This window comes from Chrysemys picta, chromosome 3 (assembly GCF_011386835.1).
Source record: "Chrysemys picta bellii isolate R12L10 chromosome 3, ASM1138683v2, whole genome shotgun sequence".
Taxonomy (NCBI): Eukaryota; Metazoa; Chordata; order Testudines; family Emydidae; genus Chrysemys; species Chrysemys picta.
Window position 1 is genome coordinate 84,073,471 of NC_088793.1, and position 14,615 is coordinate 84,088,085.

The following is a 14,615-nucleotide window of genomic DNA, read 5'->3' on the forward strand; positions in this document are numbered from 1 at the left end:
GGGGCGGGGTGTCCCCGGACGCGGGGGACACAGGGGCCGGGAGCAGAGGGGCGCGGGCTGTCCCGGGAACAGAGGGCGGGGCTGGGAGGTGAGGGGGGCAGCGGGAGGGCGGGGGGCAGAGGTGAGGAGTGGCAGGGGGGTGCCCCCGAGGGAGAGGGTGGGGGACCGGGATGTGCGCCGGGGGGGGCAGGAGTGGCACTCAGGACGGGGGTTAGGGAGGCTCTCAGGAGGCAGCACCGGGGTAAAGGTACAGAGAGGGTGTCCGGGGGAGGTAGAGGGGGTGGGAGGAAACCCGGGGGGGCAGTGGGGGCGGGGGGAGCTGGACCCCGCTCAGCCAGTTAAACCCAGTAGCAGGCCCATGTGCGGCACCCCCGGTGCGCTAGTGGCTGCCTGGAGCTCGCTGCGGGGGAGCTGGCGTGGGATGGGGCGGGCTGGCCCCCTGGTCGGAGGGGCGATGGGTTGCCGAGGCGCACTAGCCCGGAATTAAAGTAATTAATTGCTTTTAGCGTAACGCGGAGGAGCAGCGTTTTAGTGCAGTGTCCGAGGAGCACAATACTGTGATCCCAGCCTCGCACTTCGCAGGCGGCGGGCTCTTCGGTGTACTAGCCGGGGGAGGGGGGGAGGATCGGTGCTTTCCTGCCTTTGAAATGCAAGAAGCAGATACTCGGAAGAGACCTTGGACTCTTGAGCCTCTCAATCATTTGAGCTCCTCGCCTTGCACCTTCCTCTTCCTTGGAGTGACATCTGCCAGGCAAACTCTGCCTTGCACGGCTCTCCAGTTAAATATTAAACGTGGGAGGCACCGGAGTCCAATGAGCTTCCTGAAAAGCTTTGGTGAGACTCCTCTTCTTATTGCTTGGCTGGCCGGGCCCCAGCACCTGCTGCTGTCTGAACCGGTAGCTAGGGTGACCAGATGTCCCGATTTTATAGGGACAGTCCCGATTTTTGGGTCTTTTTCTTATATAGGCTCCTATTACCCCCCATGCCCTGTCCCGATTTTTCACACTTGCTGTCTGGTCACCCTACCGGTAGCTGATGTTTGCTAATTTGAGAGTGACCCAGGCTGCCTCCACTGTGTACTAGCGAAGCAGGCGGCTTCTCGGCTGGGAGAGGGGTTTTCTGTTTAGATGAACTTGGGTGACTCCTCTCTGCTGGCCCATGTCAGTTTCTTTAATGCTCGAGGCACGTGGTTTAAAGGGGGTGTGTGGCGTGGCCTCTGAGATCACAGTGACCCTGCTGCAGTGTGCTTAGCCTGATGTGCTTAAATGGACACCGTCAACCTGAAATCTAGTCAGTTAAAATGAGTTAAAAGTAATTGCAGGGACCGCGTCTGCATTGGAGTCCTTGTCAGTGTTTGTGGTTTAACAATCACATTTTCTGAATTTGGAAAAAACATAGTCGTCCCCTCCCCCCTTCCCTTGCTCTGCAGAAGACTCAGCCAGACCTGAAGAAGAGATCTGCAAGCTGGAAAGCTTGTCTCTCTCACCCACAGAAGTTAGTCCAATAAAAGATATGACCTAACCCACCTTGTCTCTCACAGAAACAGTGAAAATTAACTAAATACAGAGGAAACAGTGGGAAGACTATACACGGAATGCTGTCAAATGCACAAAACAACAAACTGAAAAATGTAGACAAATATATTTTCTTTATTTTTTTTTCAATCATAGGAATCTTAGCAGTTGCATGTAACAGTAGTAGGCCAAAAATATACAGATGCAAATCTCAGAGTTCAAATATAGAATTACTACTAGTTTTTCAAGAAAAATTCAAATTCCTCCCTCCACCCAAAAAAAGTCAAGAAAGGTGTATGCTTTTCCTTATAAAGTTAAATTAATGGTGGAATTCTTTAAAGGGTGACCTCTCTGGATGTTTGGCATTTCCCTCCGGCATGTTAGTGCATAAAGGGACACCATCAATTGAGAAATCACACATATCTGAAAAATTTCTATATACAGTTTTTACAGATCACACTTATGATTACTATAATGTAAAGATATTAGAGAAAAAATCATTTTCCAGATTGTTTACTTTGTGCATGTGAAAACACATTGTGTATAGTCAGGCTTTTGCTTTTGAAGATCACTTTTAAAATAAAGGTCTTACTAATAGCTAATATTGGGTAGACCACATTTTAAAAGTACTTTACAAAAAGTGTTTGCTTTGGTATTGCATGCTCATCTATTAGTATGCCACTTGCTAAAATGCCATTTCTTTAAATGTTACAGCTACACAGTAAGAATGGGCACTTGCATGATGTAGGTGCTATTTACAAAGGAGGGACAACTGGTTCAGTTAAATTTCATCTTGGTGCCACTATGTGCCATTTATGATTGAGGGTCTTAATGGATGATAGGAGGAGGATTCTTGAGGAAGTTTTAGCATATTATATAGATGTTAACTTTCCTATTGAATCTCTGTATTTGATTCGAATAATAGAGAGCTTACATGATATAAAACAAATGAGTTGGAAATGTTGTATAAGCTGGAAGATTCTCATGTATTCTTATGCTAGTAACCCATTCTTATGTTTTGATTTCTGAGTAAGACATACTACTAGGAAATTAATTTGAATACAGATGCAGGATTTTCACCTTCCCAAATGGAGCATTACAGGAAAAATGTTTGCACTGCATTTGACTCAGGCTAAGGAAATATTAAAAAAAAAAAAGGCCAGTTGTTTAGTTCAAGACTGATACCTTAAAAACAGATGCATTTTAAAATTGGATGCCTATTTTATATATTGAATTTGATGAGGTTCCACAAGCATGATAGAGAGTGTGATAAGGCTTAAATCTAATGACAATCCTTGCTTTCAAATATATATCTTTATGTCATTTGCAAAAGCATTGGTTTCAGACCTCAGCTGTTCTGTCTTATCTGTTATGACAAATCCTGTCTTTTATTGAATACTTTGAGTTTTCAGCCAATGATCTCAAATCAAATGGAACTAAAAACTATAAAACAACATATAATGTATGTTATATGATACTACTTCCATTGAACTTGGTGGCAAAACTCTCATTGACTTAAGTGGAAGTAGGATCTGGGCCATTGTGCAAAGTGCTTACATTGATTAGTATGCTTAATACACTTGCATTTTTTCTGACAATTTATACTTTTAATTTGATATTGATTCAATTTCTGTGCAGAATTAACTGGTACTTGGAGCTAATTAAAATGTTAAAAACTTGGATCCTTTGAGTTTTCACTGATATAATTTAGTTCAGAAGTTTCTCACTGGTGTCTAAAATGACCTTCATCAGAAGATGAGGGCACATTAGAAGCTCAAAATCTTGGTTATGGTTGAGTGCAAGTTGTCTTTGAAACTGATGATAACAGGTTTGATTTTGTTAGCAATCTGTGTATATGTTTGTGTGTGGCTGATAGGAATGTGATAAAGTAGGGGAAGGAGAGGTCAGGAGCTAATAATCTGCCAGGCATCCCAGAACAGAGATTTTAATTTCTAACAGGATTAGTGTTCTTTTTAAGGTGTGCATATGCATTTAAAACAGGGATCTTTCTATTTCTTGACTGGAATATCAGTTACTTTATATGGAAACATTCCTGTTGGACTCCATCTACATCTCAAAGGGTTTGTTCCCACAGTAGCTTGGAGAGTGATTCCCAGCTCTTGCGCTCTAGCTCTGCTTGAGCTAGCATCTAAATAAAGAAGCGTGGGTGCGGCCTCAGAGGTGGTGTCTTGTGCTAGCCGCCCGAGTGCAGTCCTGCCCAGTGCCCTGGGAATGTATTCAGATGGGTAGGCTGAACTGCTGCCCATTCTGCCACGGCCACTCTGCTCTTTTTAGGCACTAGCTCAAGCAGAGCTAAGGAGCGTACTTCTGCTTGCGTTGGGAATTACACCTCCCAGCTGCTGTGTAGACAGACCGTTGGTATCTAAAACACTGTAAATGAGTATATACTGTTTTATCATTTTATTTTCCTCATAAGTATGGGATATAACTGTTTAAAGGACATATGACTAAACTGTTCACTTTGGACCTTGGGAAAAGTCACAGGGAAACTGAGATTTCAAAAATGATAGAGATTGGTGTACGAGAAAGCCTTTTACCTTAGTCTACAATTATTTTATTATATAGATAATTTCAGCTTCATAGACAAAGAACACATTTAACGGCGTTATTCCCCTCTTGCATCAAAAGGGGAAACTGTCATTTTAAATAAAGGTGAAAAAGATAACTTAGTTTTATTATCATACATGTTATATATGAAATATTAATTTTGTTTCCAGTGTAATCAGCAGAACGTACTTCATAAAAATAGCTTAGATTATTCTCCCCAAAACAATTACTTTAAAAGCTATAAAGCAACAACCCATTGGAATGTTAGCTTATCTAACACTGGTTGGCAGCTAACTAGTGCAGTAATATATAATAAATCTTCCTAGATGCAGCATGCTGCATCCACTCTAGATACTCACATACAGGTCTTTTCAACACTAACCTATATGTTTCCAAACCACCCCACAGTTATTTAGATATATGATTCAATAACTGCTCACTGCTTTGAATAGTGATAAAAGTGAATGTTTTAGTTTTTGACGTCTATGAAAAACATGCTTTGAAAGAAAGACTGTGCATGCTCTGTTGTACAGAAGCACATGTCCTGATAGTGTCTTGTCAGTGCACAATATGTAAGGTGAATCTTGTCATTACTACCACAGAGGTTCCTGTTCACCAGACTTGCACGTATTACAGTTTTCTAAATGAAAGTATCTAATGCCACATCAAAATGCTGCATTCAAAATATGCATTCACAAAATCAGTGTATTAGAACTGATTTTTATTAACTTTGTTAAATTGTTCAGGATTCAGTAACTTTCTTTGCTTAATATTTTTCAGCTGCCCTGAAATGATATCTTCAGGCACCTTTGTATGTAGGTTGGAGGAATGTGCAGTTTCACTGTAACTTCTGTATGTACTTTGGTATCTCTTGCCATAATATTATTTTGTAACTTCTTATGGCAATATTATGTGAAACTCAATCCTTCCTCTACATGAAGAGTACACTAGAGGGACTATTTTCCTCTTTATTGAGCAGAATCCCAAGACTGTGAAATTGGTCCTTTATGAACATCTACCAGTAATTCCCGAGTTTAAATGCAGACCTTTTGTTTTATTTTTGTATCATGAGCCTAATAAAATTTTCCACATGTTTCTTATGAAGGATAAAGACCAGTTACTAGTATGTGTAATTGTTTTTGGAAGCTCTGTTTTAAAAAGGTGACACCGAACATGAATATACTGTAATTCAACTTTGTTTTTAGTGACTGTAAAACCTACCTAGATGTTGTAATTGTTGAATGTCACTGAGGGCTTGTCTACACTTGGAGTTACTCTATAATAGCTATTCCTGATTAATTCCACATGTTGACACTCTTATTCTGCAATAAGCATGTTTCATTCCAAATTAGCTTAATTCACTTCAAAGTGGATTAAGCTAATTCAGAATAAGGCACTCTTGTGTTAGAATAAGAACATCCACACATGCAATTAATCAGGTATAGTTAACTGGGAATAGTTAATGAGCTTTAAATCCACATCCTGCCTTATTCTGGATTATTTTTTATGTGTAGACAGAGAATCCTACACATCTTTGATATGAGCCTCTTTCTACGAGATTTAGTCATCCATCTAGGTATCTGGTAAATGTGCCAGGAATAGTTAATCAGGAATAGCTATTCTGGAATAACTCCCCATGTAGACAAGCCCTCAGTGACATCCAAGGTCAGCACTGTTTTTGAAAGACTATGGGGAGGGAGCAGCACCAATCTCTTCCCTTCTTACTTCTCTTCCAGTAGGAACTGCATGTAGTTTCTCTAAGCCCTGGCCTACACTGGGGGCGGGCGGAGGGAGGCGGAAGGGGTAGATCAATCTAAGTTACACAACTTAGATCGATTTACCGTGGTGTCTTCACTGTGGTGAGTCGACTGCTGCCGCTCCCCCGTTGACTCTGCCTGCGCTTCTCGCGGTGCTGGAGTACAGGAGTCGATGGGAGAGGGCTCGGTTGATTTATCGCAACTAGACTAGACGTGATAAATCGATCCTCGCTGGATCGATTGCTGCCCGCCGATCCGGCGGGTAGTGTATGTCTACATTACCCATGTTACAGCACGGCTGTGGCAGCGGTGTGACGTGGGCAGTGTAAACATGCTTTATTGCCCGGGGAGAGCTCTCCTGGTGATTAAAAAAAAAACCCACCCTGAACGAGCGGTGGTAGGTTTATCGCTGGGAGCACGGCTCCCGGCAATAAAGCACTGTCTATGCTGGCGCTTTTCACCGCGAAAACTTTTGTTGCTCAGGGATGTGTTTTTTCACAACAACAAAAAACAGCAAAAGTTTTGGTGCTGAAAGTGGCAGTGTAGACACAGCCTAACAGGAGCAGCAGAATGAAATTTACCAGAATTGCATCAGTTGCACTCTGTGCATTATGTCCGTTTTCTGTGGCCCTACTATCTGGAGTAATTGTTTTCCAGCTTTGAACTGTATTCTTAATTTTTATGTGAAATCTAAAGTAGTTTAATGATTCATACAAAAGTGTGTGGACAAGGAATTGTAGTATGACTGTTTAGATAGCCATTTAGCAAAGCACTTAAGCACATGTTTAACTTTAAGCACGTGAGTAGCCCTTTGGGTCTTCTGCGATATTACTCAGATGCTTAAAATACATGTTTCAGAGCTTTGCTAGATCAAAGCCTTGGTGTGTTATGCTTTGGTGAACTATTTAAGTGAGTTCTGTCAGTGTACTCAGAACTCAACAAAATAAAGAGAGAACACAGTTCCTACCCCAAATTCTAAGTTGGCAGATTATGCAGTTCTCACATGAGATGGATGGAAGATGATCCACTATTAAAATGGTAAATCTTTTTTGCTTTCTTTTTAACCTTCCAGTAGAAGTCAGATGTAAGTGATAAGTCACATAAACTGATGGTCATGACCATCTTACATCCGTTATTTCATCTTATATCTGAATAACCTACATTAAAATTTCTCACCTTCTCCAACATGTGCATCCATGTAGTAGCTATTGTAGGTGAGATGGAGCTATTTGACAGTGTTTCTCCAATGATGTTCTATTGAGGAATGCCTTTACTGAGGGCCTTTCTGATACAGATGTCAGTCAGCCACTTCAGCTGATGTTGCTATCCCGAAATAATCACAGGTTCTGAAAATGTTAAGTGACGCCCAAATAGCAAGTCTCGTTCACAGCAGAGATAGACAAAGCTCTTGATAAGTATGCAGCACGGGCCTACTTGATAACAGGACCCTCTGGGGTTTGGATTGCTTTTGGTGTGGGTTTCATTATGGCTGACGAAACATATTGCAGTGGTTATTAGCAACTTGTCAAATTATATGCAAAATCATTCAATTCAATAATGCTTGCTCAGCACCACAGCAGTTTAATGAAAATTATTTTAACCTTTTATTCCTCTTTTTGTATTTTTTGTTTCAAATTTATGCTATTTTATTTCTGTACAGTTTCCTGACCATTACTACACGCTATAGTTCTCAGTCCTGTCTAGGCTAGGAAAATGTGTTGTGTTTAGCAAACGTGATAGCTAACACGTGTTAATTAACATGTTTTTAAACACCACGTAGCACCTAGGGTAAACAAAGACAGGGGCCTAGTTTTCCTTTACCTTGTGGCCCGTTAGAGCAATGTAAGGGAGCCTTAAAATGAGATTAAGATCCTTTACACTGCCATAGAGATGTAAACCGGCCTATATAATATAAACAAGAAACAGGCTCAGCAGTGTTTAAAAATGTGCTAGCTGGTTGTTGTCAACCCTAGATTCCTTTCTGGAGTTGACCATGACCAGCTAATATGTTCCTGAAGGTGTTGTGTCAATGGTAGGTACAAAGTCATGTTTAAAAACTTGTTAGCTAACGTGTTTCCTAACATGTTTTGAAACACAACTTATTTTCCTTGCCTAGACTGGACCTCTATATACCTCTATATTGTTGTATATTTATCATTGTGTTTTACTCTGTTCTCATGCTATGGCAGGTTGGCCTCTGTTTTTCTACTACATGGGATACATTATTAAGAATAAATTATTTAAATTGAATAATTTTGGAACACTGCTTTCATGGCCTAAAGGCATTTGTTTATTTTAACTAGAAGACCTTCTGTATTACTTTGATCTATATTCCTCTAACCATACACCAGCATTCTTATAGTCTGAGAGTGTGCACTCTTTGTATGACAGCATGGGACTCTAGCTCTAGACAGATTTCAGATCCTCCAAAGGCCCTCCCCCCCCCCTTTTTTTTCGAGCAAGGGTAGTTCTGGACCTTGATTAAATGAAAGTAGAGATTTTCTTCTTTCTGGGTGCTCAGTCAGCACCTGTACCCCAACATTAACAGTCAAATTCAAACTTAAAATATTGTTTATGGAAGAACTAAAGAAAACAAGCAAGAGAAGAATTTGAGTGTAATTTGGTTTAGCTGTGAGAGATGAAAAGCCATGATAGTACAGACTTTGATGGTATGTCTACACTGAACAGTTAACTCATGCTCTTACCCGATTTATAGCCTTAGCTTCCTTTACTATGCACACAGAAAAACCTCTGGCCTGAGTTTGGGGTGCTTTAAGCCCAGGCTAGCTTACCTGACTGGGGGTGCAGGTTAGAGCCCAGGTTTCAGTTTATCTCAGTCTGGAATCCATCCACTTTTCAGTGAGGATGCAGATAAAATCACTCAAATACTGATATTCCTCCAATTCCCTTCCCAAATTCTCTTTCAATTGACACAATTGACTGGGAAAGAATCCTAGAATATAGTCCAAAGAGCCATGCGTTGATGCACATGAGTGAGTGCAGAAACAGTGAGGACACAGTAACACAGGTAGGACTTGGCTATGGAAGTGCCCATACCTGGGCTATGCTAACTTGAGTGCCAATCACCTGTGTTAACTGTGTGGTGTAGGCCTAGCCTGAGACTTAGTTTTAAAGCTAAACATTTGTAAATGTAGAATTTACCAATTATTTGCAAGCTCCTCTCTCAGGGTGAAATTTCCCCCAGTGCTAAGGTTCAGCACAAGGTTCTATGCACTACCTAAGCCACACATAAGTCCTTAACATAGTGAGGTATAGAGCTTTATGAGTTGGGGCCTACTTAAGTCTCAATTTTTGTGGATTTCACTGAAATTGTGAAATATGGGATTGTTTGCTAAATTAACCTTCAAATATAAATATGTATTATTCATAAATGTGCTGCAAAACTTCTGTGATTACCACAATGGAAAAACAGTTGACTGTAATGTGATATCACTGCAATCATCATAGTGTATAGTTGATTGAGAGTGTCTGACAAGTTGCATGACATAGACTAAAGTGAGCACGGTAGTCATTATAGTAGATCATTGATTGAGAGTGTGTCAACATTTATGACAATAAGTGAGCACGACAGTCATCAGGTCGAGTGAAAGGATTGTTATTGCATATAAAGATGGCTGACAAATCAAAAAAAGGCAAAAAAAACATTTCAGCTTTGGGTCGTGTGAAGCAGTACCTAGTTAGAACCTTACATGCAGATGGTGGTAAACTGTTTTGTTCATCTTGCAACGTGACTCTAGGTTTGTTCAGAAAAGACACGATCAATCGTCATTTTGATTCTGAATCACCTGTTAAACAAAAAGCATGTGCAGAGGCTACAGATCAGAACACAAAACTAGCGACTGTGTCCACAATGTTTAAAAGAACTGAAAGTAGTTTAGCAAAAAGGAAGTTACAATGGAACTAGTGGAGGCCTTCACTGCTGCCAACATACCTTTAGAAACAAATGGATAATCTGAAACAAAGAGACTACTTTAGAGAGCACGTACCAAATGCTGGCAGTTTCCCATGTGCAAACAAATTTTGCCAAGATTATCTAGCAGAAGTAATTGCGAAGCATGTTCAGTCTACAAAATCTGTGCTGGCAGAATATAATTCCATTTCAATTGTAGCTGATGAAGCAAAAGATGCACAGGAGATGTATATACTCCACTTTTTATTTGTACCTGGCAGCTGGAAAGACGACTGTATGCCTGTTTTCCTAACGGAGCCATTCAGCTTGAGTCGGTAAATTTTTCAACTGAATCACAAGCTTTAGTAAAGGTTGTTGTAAACTACGGTTTAGATTTCAGCAAGGTCTCAGTATTTCTCTCTGACATGTTGTACATGTGCAATGCTTTCTCTGATGTACTACAAGGAACGATGCCAGTGTAATTCATGTTACCTTTAATGCACATTTCCTTTTAATGGTCATTGATATCTGGTGCACACATTTCCTTGATGTGGATATGCTGGTTTCTTCTTTTAAAAAAATAATATTCAAGCATTGTCTAGGCTGTAAACTATGATTCAAGGAGTCGATGGCCAATCAAAGTGGTAGCCAAGCAGTGATGCTTCCACCTGAAGTGATTACAAGGTGAAATTCATGGTTTAATGCAGTTGCTTACCACCATGCAAAGAATATTAAATACTACAGCAGCACTTTGTGTGTGAGGCGCTTGAAATCACACCAGGCACACAGTCTTTGCCTAAAGTCTCTGAGCAACATTGAAGACCAGGTGAAGTTCGTGGCTGAGAATGCAATCCAGTTCATGCAGCTTCTAACATGGTTTGAAAGTCGGCAGGTTTTGATTCACAAAGCATACAACAAACTGATAGATCTGATCCAAGATATGGCATCGCAACAACTTTCAGACCGGCAAACTGAAAATAGCTGCAGGCAAGAAGTGTTCCAGTCAATAGCAGAAGAGTTAAACCACTACTACTACAGGTATGATCAGTCACTACCACCTCTATTTAAACAACCAGCTGCCTACTTTTTGAGTGCTGTTCACTTTTTCAACTCAAATCAGGGGCCTTTTCTGTGTTTTGACCCTGAGGTAATTCAAGCAATTCCTGGGTGGGAGAAAGATAATGACAATGAACATGCTTACCTGACCTTTGTCAAAGAATGCCAGATGCCAGTAAAAGTAACTGAGTTTTGGGACTCTGTTTCTGATTGGTTTCCAAATCTCTACAAGTTGGCAAAATGCTGCCTTACAATTTCTACCAATTCTGTGGATGCAGAGCGTGCAGTTTCAATGTATGGACAGATATTCACCCCACTGAGAGAGAAGATGTCAACTGCAACTGCTGGTGCATGCTGCATACTGGTATTTAACAATTAAAATGGACTATTTTATTTTAGTAAGCATATATTTGTATTTCTAAGCTTTATGTACAGCTTTGTGTATTATACTTTATTATTATTATTATTTATGCTTATTAATTTATTTAGCAGCCTTCCTTATCCATGGCGACTTACAAAGGTGATAGTAATATAGTACAATACTTGTTGCATATATACAATATGAACACACCCGTGAAATTTGCTATTTATGCCATGACCAAGCTTTGAAAAATGTGTGATTTCTCCGCGATTTAAGTAGACTCCTACTTATGAGGGCTCCCAGGGTTGGGGTGGATTTCATCCTTGATACAGCTTGCAGTGTGGGTAGATAGTCAGGCACCTTCCAAAAGTCAGAGGTTGGGTTTTTTTGGGTATGCGGGGGGGGAGAGTTTTGTCTTTTTCCCGTTATCTTTATGGAGAGTTTTGCTGTACAAGATACCTGCACAGATATACTGTATAACAGCTTTCACCTGTATAGAACATTTTAGTTTTAGAAGAGGTAGAGTCATCTGCCACAACTTCTTTTTATTCAGAAGGAAGTAACCTATGTAAGTCCTCTCTAACTTATACTTTAATATAGCTGTACTTGAGAAGATCATTTTGACACAATTTCAGTCTGTGATTGTAAGCGTTGCTATTTCAAGGGCTCACTGTTATCCTTGCTGTGCTGACAATACAGTTCCCACCCTCCCCTGTTTATCCACATAGATCAGAAGCCTCTGCCTGGGGGGAGCTGCTAAATTCTAGTGCAAATTCTAGTGTTGCTTCTTTATACCCTGCTCAGTCATTTGTTAACACCTGACACGGAATCTGACCAATATGCATGGCATGTTCATAACTGGAAACATAGTAATGAGTCTCCTAATTAATCTGCTTTGCTAAACCAGACTAATACTGAAAATAATAGATTCACTTTTTCTGCTAGCATAAACATAGAGGGTTCAGAGGGTCTCTAGTGAATACCATTTACAAATATCTCAAAGCAAATTTCAACTTGAAGTCAAAAGGAGCTTCCTGTGCTCAACATCCGGTCCTAGTTGGGCTCTGAAAAAATAGAGACATCCAAAATCAGTGGTCACTCTTGGAAATGTTGCCTTTAATCTATGGAGATACGTATGTGTTCTTTGTGGATCATGTTGTATGGATTAGTCCACTCTTCACCATGACTACTACCACAAAGATAGTTGATTTCCAATCTCTAGTACTAGCTATCCCCAGTACCACCCCTGCATTTCATCTAGACCCCTTCTCTGCATCTTTCTCTCATTCATTTATCATTTTGATTCTGGCATCTGTATCTGTGTGTAAATTTGAAAGGGTGGTTCTGTCTGTTCAGTATTATTCCGGCAATGCTGACAATTAGGTGGAGTCAAAGAAAACACAGTTGTACTTGTGGGCATCACAACAAGGATTTACTGTTAATAAGCAAAGCATAGCTTACAATGGTCTGAAAAAAGTCGAGAGCTTTTAATATATGTACTAGCAATATTTTCATTTAATTCAGAGATGAATATTTCCTTTAAATTCTTCAGACAAAGTTTAATCCATCAATCCGGCTTTTTATTGATAGTTTCCCCAGTACATCCCGATCCTCTAATCAGCTTTTTTTGGTAAAACTGCAGCAGTCATGAACAAAATGCATCTACATCTGGAGCTCTCCAGTTAAATCATTCAATTTCAGAGATGTTACAGAAAATGTTGGTTCATCCTTTCAGACAGCAGGACAGGTTTCATGTCTGTCTTTTTCTTCTTCGTCTTCGACTTTGTTGCTGAGAACCTCCCTCTGGTTTCTTGTGTCTACACATTCAAGGACTTGCAGACATCCAATATTCCACCTTCTGCTTCGTATTGGTCAGTGCTTCTCTCAGTTGTTTCCAGCAGTCTCAGAATAAAACTCCAAATGACTGAGGCCCTGGACATGCAATGAGAACAATGCAGACACGCCTTGGCACCTTTCTGGAGCCACATTATCTGTCCAAAGCCATTAGGCAAGATCAAGGTCCTGGATTCTTGGAAGAACTTGTACTTAGCAGGTTGTACTTGAAAATTTCTCCTCCAGGAAGGTAGCTTTACAAAAACAATCCATCTGGAAGTGTGTAAGCAAGTTTTCCTTCCTCACTCCCACTTTACCTCTTTTTCTGCCCATGCTTTTGAATAGAAAAGTGCTCAAGTTTCTCCAGTTTATATTGAGAATATTTGCTTCTGGTCTAACAGTTTGACCTAGAGTATTTATGGAAGTTGAATTTCCTGGTAATTAAATTCTTGCTAAAGGATGGGCCTAGCAAAAATATAATTTAGATCAAAACTTTCCCAAAGTTTGTGCGAGTTGATGCCTGAAGTTCTGGTATAGACCCATCTCTAGCATAAATATATGTTTGCTGGCACCTCATGGAGGCGATTTACCTGTTGTATTCATTGGTTTCTTGATAAGGCCAGTACGTAAAGCTGCCTTCTGATAAAAGGAGAATATTGCAGTACAAACAATGCCTTTGTGAGGCTTTTAACAGGACTCCTAAATTGTCACTTTTTCTCAGATTGGTCATGCTCTGGGCACAGTGGTGCGGTTTCTTGAAAGCCTCTCAACTGCCATTTGTTTTCCTAGACTGCTCTAGACTTCAGCTGACTTTCAGAAAATTTTCCAGGAATTTGCAAGAGGAGACAGTTTCAAGTAATTGCACAAGATGTGTAAACTGAGACATGTAAACTCACCATCCCAGTTTTATGCAACAAAATCTGTTATACTAGAAGTTTCGCTATATTCTGAAACTAAAAAAACCATTTGTCAAACAGGGCAGGTTTCCAACTGAATGGTAGTCTTTTATTCATCAAAATTACAATTCTATGAATTTCCCATAGCCACCTGCTACTTTTCAGTAGCTTGGGCTGTAAACATAATCAAATTAAACAGGCGTTTACTCTATCCAAGAGTGTAAAATTGAAATAATCTCAGAGAGTTGAATGGCTAGGGCAGGAGATTTCAAATTCTGTTTATGCAGTGACTAACATCTCAAAATCCAGCATTATTATTGTTGCTGTTGTTATTATGCTGACAGTATGTTCATCACTCTGTAAAGCAGGCTATGTTTCCTGACCTGCTGATCTTACAACTTACCTGAGCCACAGACAAAGCAGTTCAAATTAAAATAATATACTAGATGATTGCACATGTTTGCGATTGAGTAGAAATCCCATATGGGGTACTGTTTAGTAAAAGGCTTTGGGGAAGGGAATGTGTTTTAAGGAGGTATTTGAAGGGCAAAGGGAGACCATTTTCAATACAGGCAAAGCAAAGCTGTTTGGAGCACAAGGAGGTGGTGATGTAGGAGGCTTAGGAGGAGTGAGAAGAGTATGAACTTGATGCAAAAAGTGATTAGCTATTAGTGTCTATAAATTAGGGTTACCAGATAGCAACTGTGAAAAAACGGGACA

General features: G+C 40.3%; 1 protein-coding gene and 1 long non-coding RNA gene across 6 annotated transcripts in view; both read left to right on the forward strand.

Moving 5' to 3' along the window:
- The window catches only part of FOXO3 (forkhead box O3), a 146,510-nt gene that overhangs the window by 1,878 nt on the left and 130,017 nt on the right, over positions 1–14,615 (forward strand). The gene's annotated exons all lie outside the window — the stretch shown is intronic.
- LOC135982630 (uncharacterized) overlaps positions 1–14,615 on the forward strand; it is an 83,410-nt gene continuing 68,795 nt past the window's right edge. The window contains exon 1 of the long non-coding RNA XR_010600085.1: positions 1–14,615. This exon is cut by the window's right edge and continues 55,686 nt beyond it. This is a non-coding gene — a long non-coding RNA (uncharacterized LOC135982630).